This window comes from Orcinus orca, chromosome 16 (genome assembly GCF_937001465.1).
Source record: "Orcinus orca chromosome 16, mOrcOrc1.1, whole genome shotgun sequence".
Lineage (NCBI taxonomy): Eukaryota > Metazoa > Chordata > Mammalia > Artiodactyla > Delphinidae > Orcinus > Orcinus orca.
The window spans coordinates 42,271,256-42,295,406 of record NC_064574.1 but is presented as its reverse complement, the minus strand read 5'-3'; the positions used below and the strand labels follow the sequence as shown (position 1 = coordinate 42,295,406).

At 42.4% G+C, this 24,151-nt stretch overlaps 1 protein-coding gene across 1 annotated transcript in view; it reads right to left on the bottom strand.

Annotated features, from left to right (window-relative positions):
- The window catches only part of MACROD2 (mono-ADP ribosylhydrolase 2), a 1,997,895-nt gene that overhangs the window by 552,270 nt on the left and 1,421,474 nt on the right, over nt 1-24,151 (bottom strand). The window lies entirely within an intron of this gene.

The window sequence follows — 24,151 nt, the reverse complement described above, 5'->3', positions numbered from 1 at the left end:
ACTTAGTACTAATTTTCCTAGCAGGACCTATAGGATTGGTCATGACATAAAAAAGGAAAATTCTATACTTATTTGAATCTCCTCACACCCACTCTGTCATTTCACTTGACATTGTGTGCCACAGCCAGTGATACTCCATAAATTCTACTCTATTCAGCCCCAGACTTGAGTTACTGTTGCTTTCACCTCTTAAAACAAATTGTGAAACATGAAGTTTTCCTTTCAAGCTGTCTTTGCTCTGCAAAGCAGGTCTGAACGAGCCGCATTTTTATGAGACACACGCTTACCATCTATGCAAGCTTCATCAGCTTCTCAAACTTACGAGCACCAGTGTCTATTTCTAAGGGTGTTTTTAAAATCATCTTCTGCCTAAGGAATTATAATAATGACCTGAGAAATGGCTCATGAAACAAATTCTACTCTATGCAAGCTGTTCCTATACCCCTGAATAAGTCTCTTGAAAAAGGAGATGAAAGATCTCACAGAATCACCTGGAAAAGCATTTTTGTAAAATTTTTTAAAAGAGCATTTTTCCTAATGGAGGGAGTTCATTGAGGACATCACATTTGAGTAGAAAAGATTTATACTGGGATCAACTGAGAGATGAAAATGCAGTTTCTATTTCTGAACTGGTGGCATCTATGGGGCATGGACCTGGTGGCCAGTGATGATCTCATGTCCATACGAGGAGCCCCTAGTGACTTCCTCCACACTTATGACCAAAGTCCAAACCCCTCATTTTGGCTTGCAGAGCACTTCCACTGCCGTTGTCACAATCTGAAATGATCTGTCCCACGTGCTTGGCCACCACACATCTACCCCATCGGAATAGCAGTTCCATGAGGCAGAACCCTTATCTTATTCATTTTTCCACCTTCAGTGCTCAGAGCAAAGTAGGTGCCCAATAAGATGGTGTGTTAACAATAGGAACACGGGACATATCCACTGTCCTGTGAGGCTCCCTCGCATCCTGCAGTGATTTTATGCCACCTGAGGCCTAGGAAAAAATCAGCCCTTGCACTGGAGGGCAGGAAGTGAATTAATTCTGTGCTGCTCTCTGGAGCCTGCTGGCCAAACCCCCTCCACATGGGACCTTGGTACAACCTAAAGGCATGGCTGAGGAGAATGAAAACTAGGTCCCCTTGGCTTTAGGTCCGATAAACACCTCTTGGGCTTCTGTCACCCTCGAGCAGGCAGAGCAGAGGACTTCCTTCAGGAACACATCAGCACACAGGGTCTCTGAGCTTTGCTGTCACTGACTCGCAGGCATGAAACTACTTATGTCCCCAGAAGCTGCTTTTATGCCCCCACCTGCAGTCAGGTGCAAGATTCTCCTGAAGGAGTCACGCTGAAGACTGTCATCACAGCTCCCAGCACTGTGAACTCCGATCACCAAATATGGAAGAAGATGAGTTAGTCCCCAAAGCCCCTGATTACTGGCTTTTACTCCCCAATGACTGGTTGAATTCCTGTGTAAACTGCCATCATTCCAGGAATTCCTCTGAAAAGCTTCTCAGTGACCAACCCCAGGATGAGGAATACTCAGTGTGGACAATCTCTCCTCTCATGTCTGAATGCCGAGACAGACACTGGTTGCAGCCGTCGACAATCTGAGGTCTGTCTGAACTAGTGTCTCAATGTTAGCATGTGGAGTTTTCCTATACAGGGATGGACCAGTTGGTGGAAACTCTTCTCTACCGTTTTATAGCATTTACAGTGGCAGCCACTCCTTTGCTGAGTGAGGCAGAGATGAGTGCAATCTTGGGGCCTAAAACTGTAACTAAAAAGAAAACATTTGATGTGATTTTTGTGATCAAAAATACATTATTTGATATAATTCAAGTCCAGCAGAGGACCTCACACTGAAGGTCATTTTCAAAGACATTCCAAAAGATACCAAGTGAAAAGTTCTGAAAATTTCCGTGTTGAGACGGAGGGCAAAGCTTCGTCCGATGTGAGCAGTAATGACACCATTAGGCCGCTGTGTCTCTTTGTGACAGTTGAGTTTCTGAGTGCGCTGGATCGGACCAGCATCCCCAGTTCTACACTCTTCTTTGCTAGACCCTTTGCCATCTGGCTTTGCAGAGCCTGTCCCCATGGGTGGAGTGTATTTCTCTGCCCGAATGATGTCGAGTTTGGCCTTGTGACTTGCTTTGCCCAATAGGATGTGAGCAGAAATGAGGTTTTAAAAGCTCTTGCTGGCATAAAAAGAATGCCCCCAGGGAGGCCCCGCCCTTTCAAACTGGCACCTGAAATGAGACAGGTGGAAGAAACGGGGCCCCAGTAGAAGCCTGCAATCCAGCATGGCCAGACCAAGCCTGGCCTCCATCAGTTAAACCACAGTCAGCCCTCAGGACCGTGAACCAGAAAATAACTGCTATTTGCTGTCAGCCATTGGGTTTGGGGGTTGTCTGTAATGCAAAAAATCTGACGACACACTGAGCTAGAACTGTGAGGGAACATAAGCTGCTTCTGAAATCCCACTAAGGCCGCACAGCACCCAGGAGTCGTTTGTATTCTGATCTAGGCCTTTGCAATCTTCAGAAAGTGGTTTCACCGGTTGGCTCTTTGCCCAGGGTAAAACCATTATTTACATCATAAAGTCTGCATACTAGTTCAAGGATTCAAAGAGGCATGGGAACTGGTTTAAGAGAAACCCTGGAACAAGGGAAAGAGAAGAGGTCTTGGAGTTAGACCTACCAGACTCTGCATCTCCCCCTGTAAATTGCCAACTGTGTGAGCACAGTGCGTTTCTGTTCCTCAGGGTCCGCACCTGCAACGTAGGGATAAGGCTACTCTTATTGTGAAGATGAAGTTGTGTAAGTCACGTGCCTCTTGTTCATCACAGGTTTTCTTGTTTCAGCCCCTCTCCCTATATGTACTTTAATAAAGATGTAAGAAAGCTGAAGGATGTAAGAAAGCCTAAATGTAGGAGAATGCCGGTCAGCACAGGAGGCCTGGAGACCCAGCTGGGAGCTCTAAGGTCTTCAATCTGCCACAGGGCAGCGGCCACAATCGAAGGTGCATTCAATTTTCAAGATAAAGTGCAGTCTCACCATCTCCCCCAAGAACTTGGGAGTAGATTTACATTGCCTATTTTTTTCCAGATATCCCTTCCTGACACTTGAAAACACAATTTTTGGTAAGAGAAACAGGTATTCACAAAACTGACCTCATTTACAGCTAAACCTCTGAAAGAACTGTACCATACTTGCTGTAGTCTAAAATATACTTATCAACCTCCAAAAGAATCTTACTAATTAGATTCCCCCAAATCATGCCACTCTGGATTTCTAGTAAGAGGAACACGTTTCTTTAAAGAATCTGCAAGGAATTGGGAGTGGCAGGAACAATGGACTGATCCGTTGCATATATGATTTTTTTCTAAACAGTTCTATCTAGAACATCCCCTTCACCGGTTTTTAGATTTCTAAGTTTTACCCAAATATAAGATACTGCTCCTCAAAATGCCTAGAGGGATGTAATTGGATATGATGCCTGTACCACTTCCCTCAGTCAGACAGAACCTGGCTCTTTCCTCTAAACCATAGCAAGGCATTTGGGGGATAGTCGGCGTTTGAGGGATGATAGAATAATGTAGAGACCAAATAAGCCACAGAATTGTAAAGTAGGACAACTGCATTTTCAAATGCAAATTTCCCACAATGCTCGTCATTGTGCATCTTAATAATGAATGACGATATTTCACAAACCATGAGCTCTAGACCAAGTTTGTGGTCAAGTAATGAAATCCTAGAAGGACATATTTCTCATCAAAAATCAATTTGTTCTCCTGCTGGAGCTGTATGTAGTAAGCAAACACAGGACAGCATGAAGTTGTAACGTGCCATGAAAACCTGCCGGGGCCAGAAAAGAAGTTTAGGATGTGCTTTTAGTGGTAATGATATCCACTTAAACATACATGTTAAAGATTTATTTTGATACATCCCTTTAGGAAGTTGGAACTTTTGTGTAGACTCCAAAGTATTCCTGATAGAAATATAGATATAAATATCTACTTTATAAATAAATATAAATACTGGTCACACAGTATTTCACTTATGTAACACCTGACAATTTTTTCTTGAAAAGGAGAATGGCATTCTGGCACGTAAGGGCATTTGGAATTCATCACTCCCTTCTGACAAATAAAAGGCTGAACAGGGCTTCCCTGGTGGCAGAGTGGTTGAGAGTCCGCCTGCCGATGCAGGGGACGCCGGTTCATGCCCCGGTCTGGGAGGATCCCACATGCCGCAGAGCAGCTGGGCCCGTGAGCCATGGCCGCTAGGCCTGAGCGTCCGGAGCCTGTGCTCCGAACGGGAGAGGCCACATCAGTGAGAGGCCCGCGTACGGCAAAAAAAAAAAAAAAAAAAAAAAGGCTGAACAAACTGAAAAAAATTTAAAAATCTTCTTAGATCCAGCAGAGAAGTGAGGTCACAGAGCAAACCACTATCCCTTTAACTTGGAGAGACAGGTGAATACAGAGAATCACAACTTACCAGAGCAGAAACTCCTAAGCAGAAACTTCCACAGGAGCCAGCACCACGGTAGGAAAATCTAAACTGTAACTGAGGAATTGTTCGAGCTTGAAGTAGACAATTCGGTGTCAACTTCAAGAAAAGATAACTGTTATCTGACTAGCTCGACGAGCTTACTCAGGAATAGTCAGAGGAGCTGCAACTCACAAAACACAAGCTCTGGCAGACCACAGGCAAACCCAGAAAACAAACGAGGCGAGCTTGCTTTTATGGAGAAAAGGGGAATATGGGCAGGACTGTTCTAAACGAAAGTTCATTGGAGGAAAGTAAGAGTTCAGGGTGGTGGTGTCTTCTCATTGGCTGAGCTACAGAGTTTTCCATTGGCTGGGCTTGTTGCTGGGCGAGAAGAACATCGTCCTTCCTCTTGATGGGGGTAAAGTAGGCGCATCTGCCTGTTGGAGACGCAAGGGAGTCTCTTCTATTCGGCATAATTGACAATGACTGGTGGGGTGTAAGAACTCGCCCTACAGGTCTTCCCAGCTCCAATTTTAATTGACGTTTCCTTTATTAATTTTCACGCCGGAAAGTTAAAAATTCCACGGGGTGGGGTGGGGGGCTAGTCTTAGGGTGGCCCCACACATTTTTGTAAATTTTACCTTGCCAGGTTCTCACAGCGAATGCAGAGAAAAATCCCCTCGTGCTACCTGCAGGGGAGGGGGAAAGGAGCTTCTCTGAAATATGCCACTCTGTTCTTAACGAGGCCTGCCTGCAGGAGAAACTACTCTACCAGAGCCTAACTTGCTGAGGTTTATTTAGAGCCTAACCTCCCTGGGGGAAGGGCAATATTCTACTTCAGCCAGCTCTAGGCATCCACACGGGGGAAGGGAAATACCCAACTCCAGCCACTGTAGTTATCTTATCCACCTGAGGGGGAAAAGGGGGAACCAAGAAGCACTTGCGATATTCACAGTTCAGAAGCCCAGGCTCAAAAAAGACAGAGACCTAATCACAGGACTATAGAATGCACCCTCTCCCCACCACCTCACCTCCACCTTATTAAAGGTCTATTTACTGCAGTCCCATTTGCCCAGTACATCTGTGAAAGACATCATCAAGTGAATGAAAGACAAGCCAGGCAGGGAGAAAATATTTGCAAAAGACATATCTGATAAAGGACTGTTGTTCAAAAATAAACAAAGAACTCTTAAAACTCAGCAATAAGAAAATGAACAACTTGATTTAAAAATGGGCAAAAGATCTGATCAGATACCTCACCAAAGAAAATACACAGATGGCAAATAAGCTTATGAAAAGATGCTCTGCATCATATGTTATCAGAGAACTGCAAATTAAAACAATAAAGAGATACCACTACACAGCTATTACAATGGCCAAAATCTGGAACATTGACAACACCAAATGCTGGTGAGGATGTGCAGTATCATTCGTTACTGATGGGAATGAAAAAGGGTACAGCTACTTTGGAAGACAGTTTCTTACAAAACTAAACATACTTTTACCATATGCTCCAGCAATTGTGCTCCTTAGAATTTATGTAAAGAAGTCCACACAAAAACCTGCACACTGATTATTCATAATTGCTTTATACAGAATTGCCTAAATTGAAAGCAACCAAAATGTCCTTTAGTAGGTGAGGGAATAAACAAACTGTGGTACATCCAGACAATGGAATATTAGTCAGTGATTAAAAGAAACGAGCTATCAAGATGTGAAAAGACACAGAGGAAACTTAAATACGTATTACTAAGTAAAAGAAGCCAATCTGAAAAGACTATACACTGTATAATTCAAACTGGAAGAGACAAAACTATAGACACAATAAAAGGATCAGAGGTTGCCAGGGGTTAGTGGGGAGGAAGCGATGAACTGGTGGTGTAGCATAGAAAAGTTTTTAGGGCGATAGCAGTATTCTTTATGATACTATAATTATAGATATATGTCATACTTTTGGCCAAACCTATAGAAAGTACAGCACCAAGAGTGAACCCTAATATAAACTATAGACTGGCAGTGTAGGTTCATTGATTATAAATAATGTACCACTCTGCTGTGGGATTGTGGTGGAGGCTGCATGTGGGGACAGGTGGTATAATACAGGAAATCTTGGTATTTTCCGCTCAGTTTTGTCATGGACCTAAAACTTCTCTAAAAAAAATAGTCTATTAAAAATAAAATAATGTAAAGTAAAACAGCGTAAAATAAACAGCTCTCAGCTATGACAGATGAGCATTTCCAGCTGTTATTTTTTAGCATATTTTCTAAATGACAGTTTACCCACCAGTGACTTCAGTGTTCTTTTGGAATCCTAAATTCAGAAGCTCATTTTAGGAAATGATATTAAAGCAATTCCTGTGTGACAGCAAGCACATAGAATTCCAAGTCTCTCAAGCACAGAGGCCTGGTAATTACTAAGGAATGTTTTATCAGACGCAAAACTCTTCTTTGTGTAATAATGTCAGTAGTGGCCTTAATAACACGTTGAAGTTACAAAGCACTTTTCATGGTCATTAGGAATTCCCTTTGGTACTGCCCAGTGCATTTCACGTCAAAATTATACTCGGGCACATCTCTGACATATGATAAATACTGCATTTCCATAAAAAATGTAGAATGGACTTGATACATACAATATGGACGAATCTCACAGACAGTACTTTGAATGAAAGAAGCCAGACACAAAGTGTACATACGGGCAAGATTCCATTTATATGAAGTTCAAGAACAGGCAAAACTAAGCTGTTACAAATCAGAACAGTGGTTGTTTAAGGGGGGCTTGGCTTGACTGAAAGGGGTCATGACAGAACTTTCCAGGGTGACAGAAATGTTCTATCTTGACTGGGGAGTTGGTTACACAGGGATATGCATTTATTCAAATCTTCCTTCCTGATTCAGAAGAAGCCATGAAGAAATTCCTTCTAAATGGTTCGAGTGCCCAAAATGGGGCACAGGTGCCCAGATGGGCTGCTCTTACTAGTGACCAGTGCTCACGTAAAGCAAGTGGACGAGTGAAGTTTGAGAAGGAGACTCCTAGTTTTCTGATCTGTCTGCAGCACAGATGAGAGTGATAATCACTTTCACGATCAATATATTTTGTTAAAAAAAAAAAGGGGGGAGAGAGAAGGAAGAAGATGAAGAGAGTAAAAATTCCCCCTTGGTAGATGGGAACGTGGGGAGCACAGAAGGCGAGAAAGATCAGTGGGGGAGGAGCCAGGCTGGCGATGGAGGAGGGGGCGGAGTCTGCCCAAGGTGGTGGGCAGGTAGACGGAGCAGGCAAGTGACCCCTGCCCTGGGGGAGCAGAGTGAAGCAGCCCAACATGTTTGTAATTTTCTCCTCTGCAGGGTTAGAAACAACAAATTAAGAACCAGGACAACTGCAATCTTGACATATTCCTTAAGCTTCACAATGCCCCTCTATGCCGAATTGTGATTATATCCTAAGGATTAGTAGCAAACCATAAAATTTAAAGAAGCTGTGGATTGCTCTTTAGGGATAAGAAGGAAATAGGGAACCACGGGGACCACAGCTTTCTCCTCAGCTAGACTCAGTGAGAGAGAAAGCCTAGGGTGAAACGGGCAGCGGCAGTTTTAAGGAAAAAGAAAAGAGGATGGTGGAATAATCCATACGGGCTGAATTAAAGATGAAAATGAGAGCATGGGAGGTCATATGCGGGTGTGACAATTCATCCTTTGCTCACCTCTCCCCCTTCCCCACCACCAAAAAATAATGATAATGATTCATAAATCACACCCCCCCACACACAAAGCCCTTCTATTCCTATTGGGATGCCTTATATTTTTTAGGCTAAATCATTGTGGAGAAAATTATTTTAAAATAATCAAAGGAGGCATCCCATAAAGTGACTGCTAGAGAAAAAAAGAAAGAAGGAATTCAAGATGTCACAATGGTTTGGGGGCCACTATTATACGACTGGTTTAATTTACTTCTCCTCAAGGGCAGAAGCCAGCCCTGTCTCAGAATTTATTTCTGTCTGGTCACCTTCTCTCTTCATCCCAGTCAATTCCTTCAGCAACTGTGTAACTTGTTTATACTCAGATTAAACTGCATTCATTTGTATGCTGCCTAGGAAATAGGAGGTTTCTAAAGGTGTTTATTTTCTATAACCTGGGCTATCCAACAAGAACCTGAGTGTAGGCTATCTCTGGCTTGCTTTCTGGAATCATAGTATTTATGCAACGTGATGCTTTTAGTTAACACTGAGCCCAAGCAGCACTATTCATAGGCTTCGTAGCTCAGATTCTCTCTCTCTAGTATGTGGGTGTATATATATATAAATATAACATATATTTTATATAAATATTATATATATATATATATATATATATATATATATATACACACACACACACACACACATACCATCCAGGCCATATACACGAGAATATAAACACATTGTGCTAAGACTTCATCTTAGTTTTTATTACCCAGACAAAAAGGACCTTGGCCAGCCTCTGCCTCGTGTTTAACACGTGAGTCATTCAGCCACTTCCAGAGCAGTAGATACTACAACCAAAGTATTCAGATGCCAATCTGGTCAGCTCCTGTAGACACAGACCCTCTCTCTGCAGGTGCAGAATGACATGCACCCTTGAGCCCAAACCATAATGTTATGTAAGACAGCACCTTCTATTTTGGTTTCTCTCACAAATGAAGTACGGAGTAGCACGCTCTCCAAATGAGAACTACAACACTGCAATGTGTCAACGTGAGCATTTTATAATTAAATATTAAATACATAGTTTCCTTACTTTCAAAGAACGCTATGGTTAGGGAAAGGAGGCTGCCCAGTGAACCACAGTCATGGAGGGGCACAGCCATGGCCAAAGTGGGGTGGGGGGGAGGATAGGAGGGTAGGGAGTTAGGGGAGTGAGGGTGGGGACGGCTGAGAAATAGCCCAAGCACTTCCTCCCACCTTCCCATCCTGCAGTTACCCCAACTCTCCCCTCCCCTATCAGCCAAACCCAGAGTCTAGGCAGCAGGGACACTGGGGTGGCCTTGCACAGAGCAGGACAGAGAAGGGAGGGCAAGGGGAGGAGGGGGGAAACAGAATCACCAAGAAACAAGGGGATTGCGCTGTTATAAAACACAACCTTCACCAAAGTTAACTCATCAGGTTATCACTTCTAAAGTGTCAGTTACTACAGACCGAGCCCCAGAGACAGGGCAGCACACAGAAATGGCACAGCAGCCGGAATCGGGCAAATGTGACTTTGGTTATGAGCCACGGGTCCAGGAACTCAAGTAGACAGGTGGGAACTGGTGAATCCGGCTCATGCCAACATGTGCCCAGTTAGGTGGCAAGCTGCTTTCTCAGAGAGTGAGTCCAAAGTGTCGGGACCGCGACCTTACTTGTTCCACAAGCTTATAACTCACAAGCTGATATTCCCAGTCCACGAATCTGCAGTGGACAGATTCCCTTGAGGCCTGTGGCAATCAGGACCTTTACATAATTAGCAAAACTATGCATCCATCAGGACTTAATCACGTTCTCTTCCACACGAAACTCGTTCAGATCCTGATAAGTCTTTGAAAAGATCAATTTATTTTAATATCATATATTACATTTACTGTTTATTATTTTCAAATATTTTAAGTACAGAGTGGCCTTTCAAACGTATCTGTGTTTATGTGCATATGTGTTTATATATTTTATACATACATATGTATAGCTCTTCCAATACCCCAGGGTGATTTTAACAGTCAGCGAGTGTCAATGAATTTAGTCAAATACCATTCAAGGGCATCAAACTTTTGTCTGGCGTGTTCACATCAGGAGTAGCAGCCGGTGCGGAAAATGAAGACCATTTCCCAGGTTTCTCCTAAAGAAGAGGCACTCAGCCTTCATTTGAAATATGTTCTGAAGGCTAATGTACCTGGCAGAGCAGAAAGTAAAGAGAGAACACGCAACACATCTGCAAACAGCAGTGCAGCACTTGCTAAAGTTCATTGCTTAAAAAAAAAAAAAAAAAAAGCCAGGGGCAAGCAGTATTTGGTGTTTAACAAGTGCCCCCCCCCAAACCAGGTCCAGTTAGGTACCGAGCAAATCCACACCACGTTCATCACATTGTCCTCTCCAAGCCTTTGTCAAGAGAAAACTGTCTCTCAGGTGTCAAGAAGGATTTGTGAGAGTTAATCTGATTTTTCATGAAGGAAGTCTTTAGTGCTTTACCAATATGCTCCACTTTCTGCCAGACACGTGAAACGGCTGTCTGACGTCAGCACCACCTGCTGTGCTCTCCTCTTTCTTGTATTGATTTATCTGCTAACCTTGACGAGGCAGTCTTAGGTTGCAGATGGATCACACACCAGGAGAAGGCCACTTTGCCTAGCGACAATCGCATTTGTGATTGACAGCCACCGAGCACCCAAACGGCCTGGGATCTACAAAACCTCTTGAATCTCTTTCCAAGAAATAGCCATTTTTCCTTCCCTGCAGTCTTCATTTGGGAATTAGAGAAAACATCGCTGTAAAATAGCCAACTTCCTTATTTACTGTGACATTCACAAGTTGTCATACTCTGTCACCCAGTTTGTCAGGAAGTTTCTCCTAGATGTCAAGCACTGGGCTGGGGCCTCTGGTGAATGGGAGAGAATTTCTAGCTTCAAAGAACTTGATAAAGAGAAACAAGACTCACACACCTACAAGCACGCCCACACGCGTGTACTTATGCATGCTGGCAGGTAAGTCTGGTGCTCCATCCACATTTTCTTGGCCTTCCCTACTTATCACCTGCATCTTTGGTGGACAGTCGTGGACAAGCCCATGACTTCCTATTTCATGCACCAGTGTCTCTCTGGCTGAGGCTTTCTCTGGCCCCTGGAGAAGGCAGGAGTTCCTTAGCTTGGACAAGTCAGACGTAATGGAAAGTTAATGCCCCTGTGGTCAGTTCTTACCTGATGAGTGATGGGAGTCAGTGGACAAATCCCCTGGTTTCCTTGACCCTCAGTGGCACAACTATGAAACATGGTCCATATGGTTTCCCAGAAATCTCTGTATTGGTTTCCTACTGCTGCTGTAACAAATTACCGTGAACTTAGCGACTTAAAACAATACAAATTTATTATCTTACGGTTCTTGAGGTCAGAAGTCCAACATACATTTCACTTTGCTAAAATCGGGGGTTGGCAGGATTGCATTCCTTCTGGAGGCTCCAGGACGATTCCATTTCCTCACTTTCTCCAGCTTCCAGAGGCCGCCTGCATAGCTTGGCTCGTGACCCATTCCCCACATCACTGTGACATTGTCCTTCCCTTCCTCTGCTTCTGTTGTCACTTTACCTTCTCTATGACCCTTCTGTCTTCTTCTTGTAAGGACCATTGTAATTATATTGGCCTCCCCTGAATAATCCAGAATACTTTGCCATCGCAATGTGTTTAACTTAATCAGTATCTGTGAAGTCCACTTTGCCATGTAAGGTAATATATTGAAAGTTCCTGGGTATTGGGGTGCAGACCTCTTTGTAGGGCCATAATTGAGCCGCCCACAGTCTCCAATAGAAACGAGCCCCACTTGCCTACACCAGTAAGCCATTCATTAATGTACCCGTTTCTGGCTTTTCCCCTCTCCTGTCTCACTTCTCTATTCAACAACCGGTGTTTGTGGGACTACTTCACATATTTCTTTCATCCAACTCCTTATCTCAAATTAGAAGACTCACTCATGCCCATCAAGTTATTTTAAATGTAACGTGAGGTATCTGAAGGCAGAATCTGTTAAATAAACAAAAGGAACTAAGGTGCTACAAAAATTCAGGCAGGGTTCAATCAGTCCAATTTCAATTCCAGAAAGTGTCATAGAGAAGGAAGGATTTAAATTAAACTTCAAAGAATGACAACATTTTTCATAGCCTAATGAGTAATTTGCGAGTTCCCTTCCCTTCTTTTTTTTTTTTTTTTTTTTAATAAATTTATTTATTTATGGCTGCGTTGGGTCTTCATTGCTGCGGCTGCGGCGAGCAGGGGCTACTCTTCGTTGCAGTGCACGGACTTATTGTGGTGGCTTCTCTTTGTTACAGAGCACAGGCTCTAGGTGCACAGGCTTCAGTAGCTGTGGCACGCACACTCCGTAGTTGTGGCTTGCGGGCTCTAGAGTGCAGGCTCCGTAGTTGTGCCTCGCCAGCTCTAGAGCACAGGCCCAGTAGTTGTGGTGCACGGGCTTAGTTGCTCCGTGGCATGTGGGATCTTCCCAAACCAGGGCTCGAACCCATGTCCCCTGCATTGGCAGGCGGATTCTTAACCACTGTGCCACCAGGGAAGTCCCCTTCCTTTCCTCTTAAAATACCTGTATCAGAGCCAGTTTTTGACCAATGAAGGAGGGACATACCACCATCCTGAAATGAAGCACTTATCGAAACTCTCTCAAGTTCCCAAGTGGTGGTATACGACCCAGATTTTTCTAATACCTGAAGACATACAATTTTATCTGCAGGACTCCAAGACTGGAGAAATACTGTGCAGGCAGATCTTGCTAATTTTCCTTCTCTGCTACTGAAATGGGATGCAGCAATCCAACTGAATTATGTATTGGGGACCAAACACAGCCAAACACAGCCCTCCTAGCTGAGGGTGATTACCAAAATAAGGACGTGACCACTATACTATGTTCAAGAAGTTTATAGACTCACTGGGGAAGCGAAATAAGAACACAGTTTCAAAACTGGAAAACAATACTGTCCTTTATTTTTTTAAAGAAAGGCTACACCACCCACATTTTGACATCACAGAGGATGAGACTATGGGGGAAGACAACACGGCTATCGATGACTCTGCACAACACAAGAGATTCGGAAAATTCAGACTTTGTGAAGAAGGTTGAGGAATATTTTCACTCCCTTATTTTCATTTTCTTTTTGTGTGTGCCAAAGACTGATATAAGTCTGTGTCTAAAGTAAATATGAAGTACTCCTGATAAGTATAAAATACAAATTTTAAGGGGTAATAAGACATTACATCATAGTTGAATGTTTCTAAAACTGCAGGGACATCTTATAATTGATAGAATTTTGGTTCCCACAAAATATAGCATTGTGAAGTGCTCAGTCAGTCCAAAATCTAGATATATCATCCCTTTATTGCAATTCTCTAGAAGATGTATTCGGTCACAAACATTTTGCTTGAGTCTCAAGACTGAGCAACATAAGCTTATTAGGAGAATACGAGGTAACACTCTCGTCTTCTCCTCGTCTTTTGTTCTCCCGTGCTTCTTTTTTTTTTGCAACCTGTTTCCCTTATAGAAGGCAGTAAAGAGCATTTTCTTCTCTCTTATATGATTTTAGAGGGTGTGCAGAGCCTGAAAAGCTAGAAGTGAAAGTCAGGCTGGTTAGGAGCTGCGCAACTGAAGGTTTTCTTCCACAAGAATCCTCAGTGGGTTCACCAGCAGCCCTCCAGCACTCACCCGGAGCTGATCTCCAAGGGTGACATGGATGAGGACCCCTCCCCGGACTCTTAACAAGTCACAACACCTGCCGGTACTTGCAGGGCAGGGGCTTCCCCTTGGCGTGCGGGTGACAGGCAGCCAGGGTCCCTTCCACTGCGTGACGAATGGCTGCTGGGTGCAGCTGATGCGGGGTGGGGAGGTGTGCTGAGGGAACATATTTATAGCAGTAAATGCTGAGAAATGCAGGGTTTGTTTTATCCCCCCTCCATAGGCGACATTAAATTTTCTCTCATCAGAATGCAGATTTCCCAAGCACTCTCATGCGATTCTCTTGGAAAAGAACTGATCCCCACGCTTCACTCCCCTGCAAAAGACACCTTACCGTAGCATTAATGCCAGCAGAAGAAGTTTCACCTGCATGACTTTCAAAAGTTCTTGGAGACCCACCTCCCAGTGAAAGCAAGAAAAGGATGGCTGGGGACCTGAGGGTGAGGGCAGTGTGTTACTGGTGAGAATGAGCATGAGGTTACTGCTGTCTCCGGGTACAATGGTGGTTGCCATGCAAGACTGTGCTGAGTCAAGATGTAGATCAGGATGAAATCCAGCTTGGGTCAGCTGCCAACGCCTGTGCTCAGGTTCAAGGGTGACAACCTCCCCACCACCCACCACTCCTGAGAAGAGACTACTTTTTCTTACCCCAAAGCACCACTGCCAAGCCTTACAGCTACGGGATTGCCTCTGTTCAGAAAGGGCTGTCTTTTCTGATTTGTACCAAGTCAATGTGTGGGATGGTAGTTGTCCTAGAACTCAGAGAGGAGTTTTTCTCTGTTTGTTTGTTTAAATCTGTACCCCCATGAGAAGCAGTCAGTTCCCGAGATTGATGGGAATATGTTAGGCAAGCTGAGGCAGGGAAAAGAAAAAAACTGGGAACCTGTGAAGTAAATTTTGGGAGAACACCTCCATTGTAGACAAGACTGAGGGATGTTTTCCATTCTAGTTCTTCTTACCCATGGTACCCCAACTCAGAGATCAAGAGTGGGCAGGGAGGGTAGTCAGAACAACATCAAGTGTGACTCATTGAGATTTTTACCTTAAAGAATAATGAAAACAAATCAATGTAAAATAAACCAGTAAACAACAAACCTAGAAGGAATAAACACACACGATTTGGAAAGCTAAAAGTATAAAATCAACAATGAACTTGTTAGTTATAAAAATTTTATGATGAAATGTTAATATTAATAGCTAATACATATTGAGCTCTACTATATGCGATTCACCGTGTTAAGAGCTCTTAATTGCCTCATTTCATTTAAGTTCTCCCACTTTCAGATGAAATAGGTTTAATTCTTATACCCATTTTAGACAGGAGTAAACTGAGGTTCACAAGGGCATACATTTGTCTGAATTCACAGAGCCAATAGATGCTTGAGCCAGGATAGAGATCTAGGCACTCTGAACTCCAAAGCCACACTCTGTAACGTGCAGACACATTTCTATTGTAGAAACCAAAAGAAAAGATCACAAGACAATTTTGCTTCCGTTAACTGATAGAAAACTGACCATTTTAACCTTTGGGGAACGTGCTACTTAAAAAGACAAAAAAAAAGCAAATCTAATCAATAACCCCAAGTGGACATCACTTATGAAAGGAAAGCAAACTGGAAGTGGAGAAAGGAGGTAACTCAGTGGACCTTTAAAAGCTGGATGTGTTCATGTCAGTAGAGTTTGAAAGCTGAGGAAACTGACAAAGTCACTGTAGCACAACCACTAGCTATTATTTTTGAAAATGTACGCACAAGCAGAATTCCCTCAAGCTTGGAAAACAGTATATGTAATGCCCAACTCAGAAAATAGGACCAAGGATGTCTGTGGTCACTACAAGCAGTTGAAATGCAATTTTAGAATGCTGGTTTCTACTGTCTTCAGGGGATGTCTTCAAGCAAAAGTCACTCCCTGATAGACGACAAATGAGTCAGACTTTCACCCAGTCTAATTTTAGCCTTCTCTGGCTCCTGGTGGACAGATTATAAAACCAATGGAGGAAATTGGTGGTGGACTTTTGCCTCCTGTAAGTCCAGCCCTTTCACTGTGCAAACGTTTTCTGAATGCCCATCTATGCCATGGTTTGTACCCTCTAGCATCTCATATTCTACCTGGAGAGAACTTTTCATTCTACAAATAGCTACTGAATAGCAACTCCAAGCCAAACAAAATCAGGGACTGTGTCATACACTGTTTGCAATCCTCCCAATACACTTGAAGTCCAGGTCTTATCATTCTCGTTATTTTGATGAATAAGATGAAGTTCAGAGACACTGAGTAACAAGTTTAAGACCACACAGCTGGTGAGAATAGAGCTGGGTCAATCTAGGCAGACTGGACATGAAAGGCTACATTCTTGCTACTCTCTTCTACTGTGGGTAAGATAATAAGACATCTGAGAAGATGTTTTAGGAATTTAGGAACAAAAATCTTTACCAGTTTGGGAATGAAAGGCAGAGAAAGTGGGATCAAGGAAACTTTCTGGAAGAAGTATATTTACGATAAACCTCAGAGAATAATAGGATTTAAATCAGAAATGGGGAGGAAGATTCTGCAGAGATGATGTGAACAAAGGCACAGGGGACCAAAACTGGACATCACTGTAGAAAGTCTATAGTTATGGGAAAGAAGATTGGGGCATAAGGTAAGAAGCAAATTAATAAAAGAAGATATTGGAATAATTGGGAATACAATAAACTCGGGTGATGGCAGGAGGGGAAAAGAGGGAAATATCCAATAGCTATGGGAAAAGATGACTCGAAAATAGTTGGCAACTAATTACATGTGGGAACAGGGGAAAAGAAATGGTGATAAGTTACTGCAGACTTAAACCTTTGGATAATGGTGTTGCCATTAATGAAAGAAAAAGAAAAGGAAATGAAAAGGAAAACAAGATGATGGACTTTATCTTAGACTAAGAGAATTCAGATGACTTATCCGTACGCCGCTGTCAGGCAGCCCCTCGTCCCCGCCAAGAACACACACTGGGGTCCCACCTCCCGTGACCACAAGCTCATCATCTTTGTGGTTCTCCACAGCCTCGCTTCTCTCTCGCTTTCCACTTGTATTTCGCGACTCCCCAGCGAGCGCTTTCACTTCAACCGCATCCCAGGCCTCCACTCTTGCCCTCTTGCTTCCACCTCCCACGCCTTTCCCTGTACTGTTCCAGCACCTTCCTTCCTGAGCATTCTGATGAGGGTTCTACCCCTCATCTCAGATCAACTCCAGCTCCCACTTCCTCCACTCGGTCCTGACTATGTCAACTAACGGACTTTACCATAAATTCTTTTCTCCTGCACATTATATGTGTCTTCCAGCCAGCAGTGATCCCTTTTAGGGCCAGGACTGTGTCTTCCTTTTGGTTCTTTTTTTCTCTCTCACAGAACGTATGCCAGTGTTAAATACACAGTCGTCAATCAACAGCTGTAAACAACTGGCCTTAGAATTCATTTCTTTAGTCCCTGAATATGCTTTTATATTCTAGAGAGCTCTGTGAAAATGAAATGAATTCTAGCTAGGAATGTGGTCCAAAAGTACCTCTCCTACCCCTGGAGGCCTTTCAAAGTACCTGAAATTCCACTATTATAGGTTCATCCTTTGGGTCTTAAATACCCTTCCATCCTTCATCATTTCTAAAAAAATGGAAATGATCCCCAAAGGGATAATGTTTTATTCCACTACTGGGTGGTACTTTGCATGGAAGTTGAGATGGTTGACAGAGAGGAAGACGGATGCGGATAACTGAGAGCAAAGCACCATGGCCTTTTACACAGCAGATGTTCCCAGACAGCAGGAATGCAAGAAAAGCAGGGGACAGGTAAAAAAGATGAGGGGGCCAAGTTTGTGGAATTCACCATTTTGAACAACGACGGCCCCTCGTGATCAGGTGACTTTTGCGGTCTCCCTGCTCTGTGACTGAACAGCCCGAGCTCCTCCCTTTGTTTACAGGCTGTCTTTTTAGGGCCCAACTGCTTTCATAGATTATTCCATAATACATCCTAAGTAATTTGAAACAAGGTACAAATCACTAGTCAACCGTGAAATCATCAGAGCACTCAGAATGGAACAACACAAGGATATTGGTTTCATTTGTAGTTAAGATGCCAGCAAGGCTAAACACCAATTTCTTCCCACTGATTTAAATCAAGAGCTTCTCTCTCTCTCCTTTTAATTGAACCAAAGTATGGGGAAAATATTCTGTTAACATCTTCAATACTTCCTCAGCCCAGGCACTTTCTAAGAGGGTTCTGTATCCAATTTTTAAGTTGATGTGGACCCTGCAATTATATTCAGAATTTGGTCATTGTCCCTTATTCAAATGCAATGCAGTGGCAGAAATATTCATTATCTACAAAAGGCATTTAGACTCAAGTTAAAGGAAAACATAAAATAAAAAGGTTGATCCAAAAGTTAAAAAAAAAAAAAACACAGAAAAACGTGTTTCTGCTTTCTGACATAAAGCCAGCTAATTGGCAACTGAGTAGATGCGTGGAAATCAGTGTGCCATTTCTGAACATTTCTTGAATAGTAGCCTAAGATCCTGGCATCACAGGAAGCTCTAATACCACCATAAGAATTTTCCACAAATCAGTCTGCATTCAGGTGTTCTCAGAGGAGAGCTTCTCATTTGCCACTGTTCACTCAGGAAGGAGCAGAGTGCCTGGTACTTAGCAGGAGAAAATAAATATTTGTAGAACGAATGAACAGAATTCCACCTCCTGCATTTTTGACCATGACTACCGCAGTTCGAATCAATAAATATTTGATTTATTATTCTGCTGCAAAATTCATTAACCACATGGCTGCACATTCTTAAAAGACCATACCTTGCCAGTCCCTTCTCAATAACTAGAAAAGGAAGTGGATTTGTAATAAGAGAGCAAGCTAATTAACCTCTCTGAACCCCAGTTTCTTCATCTGTAAAATGGGGATAATAACATTTCCCTTGGAGAGGCAGTAAAGATGAACTGAGATCACATATGCTATGCACCTGTCTTGGCTTGCCTCCCCCAGAAGCAGACCTTGAGACAAGGCAGTAATATATGTGGAGGACAATCCCAGAAACTCGGTTAGGAAAGTGGGAAGTGAGGGATGGAAGAGGAGACTGTTGACAAAGGGTGGTTATCAAACCAGTTACCACTGTGGGCATTTGGGGCACAATCCCACTGGGGAACTTTGGGAAATGGTGCAGAACATACACTTCAGAGTTATCTTGTCTGAGGAGCAAAAGAAGTGGGGTATTTATCCACCACATCCCAGCACTCATGGACTGCAGGTGGCTGGTGTGTGTGTGGCGATGTTGATTCCTTGACATTCTGGCCTGCCCTGGTCTTCAGCAGAGCAGGTTCCGGAAGTCAGAGGATCCTTTCAGAGAGAGATGCAGGTTCTGGTGGGTGGATGTCCGGCTGGCTGCATGGACATGATGAGTGTGGAGAGGAGAGGCAGGGGCTGCACCTGTTGCAGAGCCGGACTTTGTACTTGGCACCCAGGACACGTTCAATAAATAGCTTCCAATTATCATTGCATCTGTAAAGACTTGCTGGGCCTCTAAGAAGTGCTCCTCTTCAGAAGTAAACATTTAATTTCAATTTTTATAGGGTTTGGGGAGATCTCAGAGTCTACAAGAGCTTGCCAACTCTAGCCATGAAATATACTCATTATCAGGAATAAAATAACTTAGGAAGGCTGCTTATAGACTATCAAATATCAGACAATGACTTTAAAGTAAATAAAATTCATTTTATATTTATAAAACAATCTCATTTGTCTTAGTATTTTTCCAAGCTCTTGCTTTTAAGGTTTTCATAGAAGGCATACCAAAGAAAAATTTATCTTGAAATTCTTGACCTAGAAGTAGTAGAGAGGGGAAGGGATGACAAAGAATGATGAACATATTGGTGCCAATTATATGTCCCTGGGTCAAATCACATTTTGAGGGGCTTAAAAATTTGGACATTTTATTAGGTGCTGACCCAGTTCATAAATATGCCAGAGTTGACTTGTAAGATCCTAGGTGAATTACACATCCTGTATATTTTTACCAACCTTTGCCCCATACCAATGGTTGTCTCCAGGTAAAATTGCCAACACAGTGCTTGAATGAATGGATGAAGGAATTAATTAATTAACTTGAATAAATGCAAATAATCCCATAGCTAAACTAATTTGGGAAGCTGCCTAGTCAGTGTATCATAATAACGCCAGGTAATGAGTTTAAGTAGATGAAAGCATTCATGGCTACTGAATGAATGAATGAATGAATGAGAGAATAAACACATAAAGACAAAGACCTGTGTAGAATGCCCAGATCTTCACTCTCTGACCAATCAAGTCTTGAATCAAATTTAAAGTAGCCCCTCCCCACCATCCTTATCCCCTCAAAGTCACTATTCAAAAATTAGTAAAGAAGAAGGTTGGATAATTCGTATTGTAAGTGACTTAATCTATCACATAATTCTGTTTTATTTCCTTGAGAGTTAATGAAACAGTGAAATTATGCCACATACTTATTGACCTCCATCTCTCCCCACTAGAGTAAAACCTGAGAGCTGTGTCATTGTGTCCACGGTGTCTAGGACAGCATCTGACAAATAGTATGGACTTGGTAAATATTTCTGGATGGAATAAATAAAAGAGTGGCCATCAAAAGCACCTTCATAAGGTGCAAAAGAAGAGAAACCACTGAAGGTAAGGTGGGCATAGGGGCATACACATGGGTTCGGTTGGATGTGGAGGATATACCTTCATGCAAGGTCTTTAGTATTGATGAAATGACCACGTACTCTAGGTAAGGATCAGCCCCGTGTCCATCCCTCCTTCCCAAACTGCAGGTGTGTCCTGTTTTCTCATGTCTCACCAGCCCAGAGAAGAATCTGAGACACCACCCTGCCTGCTGGTGGACCACAGACAGCCCTGAGTAGGGTCGCCTCTCAAGCAGCCCAGAGGAATGTGTATGCATCTGTTCTTACAGTTATCAGAGAAAATTCTGCCTCTTCTGGGAAATCTGTCCCAGGACTGCCAAGCTCTCGTCTGGGAGCCCAGCCAGAACCTCAATGAAGTCAGGTCATCTGAAAGCTCTTAACACAGACAGAAATATGGCCCAAACACCACTCCCACCCCGCCTGCCTACACTTCAGGGGCATATTTTAATATGTTTTATTTTCATGTTAAAAGTCAAAAACAATTCTTAAAATAAGATGTATTTTTAAAAATTTAACAGCATTTACACTTTATACCTAATAAAGAAATCTCACTCACTGAGGCAACTCTCACTCACTTCAGTTATAGTTATTTATGATTCTTGCTATATAGAGTAAAACACAGTGATGTACTTTCAGAAAAATGGAAAAAGAGAGTACCGAGAGAAGAAAAAAAATGCAAACTAGCTTTCAGTAGGGAAGAAGCTGACTGTAGAAAGGGAGTCAAAGAATCCATCTGGTCTCTCTCCACAGGGAGATGGTGGCTCATAGGTATGTCAGTTCGAACCAGCACTTATGGGGCATTTACCATGAGCCATTCACAGTGAGGCATTCGAGATACAGTGATGCCTAAGACATGTACCTGCGCTCAATCAGCCCAAGTGAAAAATGTACTTTTCAAGAAGAACAGTAATGAAGGTCAAAACAAAGCTGGCCTGGAGGCAGAGCAATCAATTTTCAGGGTTGGCCAAGGAGGTGATATCTGAAGATGGATTTTTGAAATAATTAGTAGCCGAATAGGTACATAAGAGACAGAGAGAGTGTGCATTTTTAAAAAAAAAAAAAAACAGGGCATTTATGATGAGTTCAGAATTTGGAGGAAACCACACTAAAACAATTTTTTAAAGTATGTGGTTATTGTAATTTGTTCCAACATGCTCAGAGAATAAAGCAAAGGCAGAAGAGTTTTAGAAGAAACTGGAAGATTCCAGGAATGGTTAACATATAAATTAAACATATCACTGGAGTTTATTTTTTTCTGGAAAGATATTTCAAAAATCAGTAAAGAAGAAGCTTGGATAAGTGACTTATAATTAGAGAAATTCGTTTCTATAAATAGGAGTATTGGGTCGATGGAGCAAAGCTGTCTACCACATACTCTGATCCACTCCTACTTTTGAATAAATGGTCTCAGTGAGTGACTTATCTTTCAAGAGAAGAACAGACAGTCAGAATAAACCAAGCACCAACAAGCCATGTGGGATGGCTGCATCAACCAGTGAGCACCCATTGGTAGGTAGCAGAGGTCCCCCATCAAATGTCTAAAATAAGAGAAAGGACTTCAATATTCAATTAGGCTTGGAGAAAACAGGATTTTCTTAAGTGGAGGGTGCAAGAACAGGGTGCTTAATAGCAGGGTAAGTTTGTGATGAAATATCCAGTAAACTTAACTTTTTCTTAAATGTATTTTGTAAAATAGACTCTGTTTTTAGAGCAGTTTTAAATGAATTTTTAAAGTTGAGTTCTTAGTTTAAACCTTTGTTAGATCTCTGTGTTAGGGGCTATCACCACTATCCTTTCCTGGCGTAAGCTGAATCAAATGGTCCACACAGTCTAAGTCAAGTATGGCAAACAGGTGGCTTTTCCACCCCTAGTCTCTCCTCCTTCTCTGGCAGACATCACCAATCAACAACAGTACTCTTTTTCTCTGAACCCACGCTTGACTTACAGTCCTTTTCCACACAGCCCTTCAGACAGCCATTCCTCTCCATCGGTACTGACATATGAGATGTAGCCGACTGTCCATCCCTGAGCTTCATGACCCACTAGTCACGAGCTCCTAGGGAACTTTGGGGTTATTCAAAGGGTTTTATGAATCCAAATGTGTACCAAGACTGGCCTTTGGCATGACTAGCACACTTCATACATGTATATGTTACTACTTTACAAGTGTATGTATTCATTTCAGTTAACAAAATACAAATACTTTGTAAAACATTACAGAAGTCATAGCTGCTTTTTTACTACTATAGAATAGAGACCTGTGACCTTTATTTTGATGTTACCGAAAAACCCCTCTTATTGGATAAATTTGGGAACCACTGGTTCTTGGTTGTCCTTGGCATGGAGCATCAACGTTTACTCTGTGAAATCTGCCCAAAGTTGTAGTTATAGCACACTCGAGGCAGACAAAAACAAAACTACGACACAAATATATGACAAATGACAACTCTCTTCAGTCAGTAAATACGGTTCTCCTTTTTAGCAAACTTGAGGTGGAACAAAAGTCAAGTAGCTTCCAAACCAACAAGTAAACCAAAGCCTCAAGAAACCAAACTACCACTAGTGTATTTAAAATGGCACATGGGCTTCCCTGGTGGCGCAGTGGTTGAGAGTCCGCCTGCCGATGCAGGGGACACGGGTTCTTGCCCCGGTCTGGGAAGATCCCACGTGCCGCGGAGCGGCTGGGCCCGTGAGCCATGGCCGCTGAGCCTGCGCGTCCGGAGCCTGTGCTCTGCAACGGGAGAGGCCACAGCAGTGAGAGGCCCGTGTACCGCAAAAAAAAAAAAAAAAAAAAAAAAAAAAAAATGGCACAGCTGTAATATCTATTTGCTTCTTTATCCAAATATCATAGTAATAGCAGTTTACTATATTACAAAGATTTTTTAAAAGAATTATAGAAGCAAGAGGTCATGACATGCCTTGAAAAGTACATATGCTATACATATGTAAGGGGTTCTCATCGCTTCTGATTATAGATTATTTGCAACTTCCCTACAGTAAAGACTTCATTCTGAAATATTTTCATTAGGCACACTTAATTTTTGGTGGTCTCTATTTTTCTGAAAAAAAAGCAAAACTAGTAAGAACTTGGCGTTGTTATTATATACCCCAAAGGCATTCATAAAATATCTGTGAACATGGACAATGCCCATACAAAAGTCATACTTCACATTTCACAAGCATCCTCTCCAATCATTTTCCAAAAGTAAATTTTCACTTCACCTAGATGGTTTCTAAGAGGAAATGTTTTGGGATAGTCCCAAAAAATTGGCAAGATGGGAACTCCATCTGGAAACTAAAATTCATGTAGTTCTTACAGACATATCATTTTCACCTAGCAGGATTCCAACATAACTTGGGTAGTGTCTGTGATTTTGATTTGTTCATAGATTTAAAGGGAAAAAAATGCCAGCAGTTGTTGTTTTTTCAATAAAGGATATAAATTGGGTTAATTTACTTCTAGAACTAAAAAAAAAAAAAAAAAAAAAATCTTATTTTTACACAGCAAGTT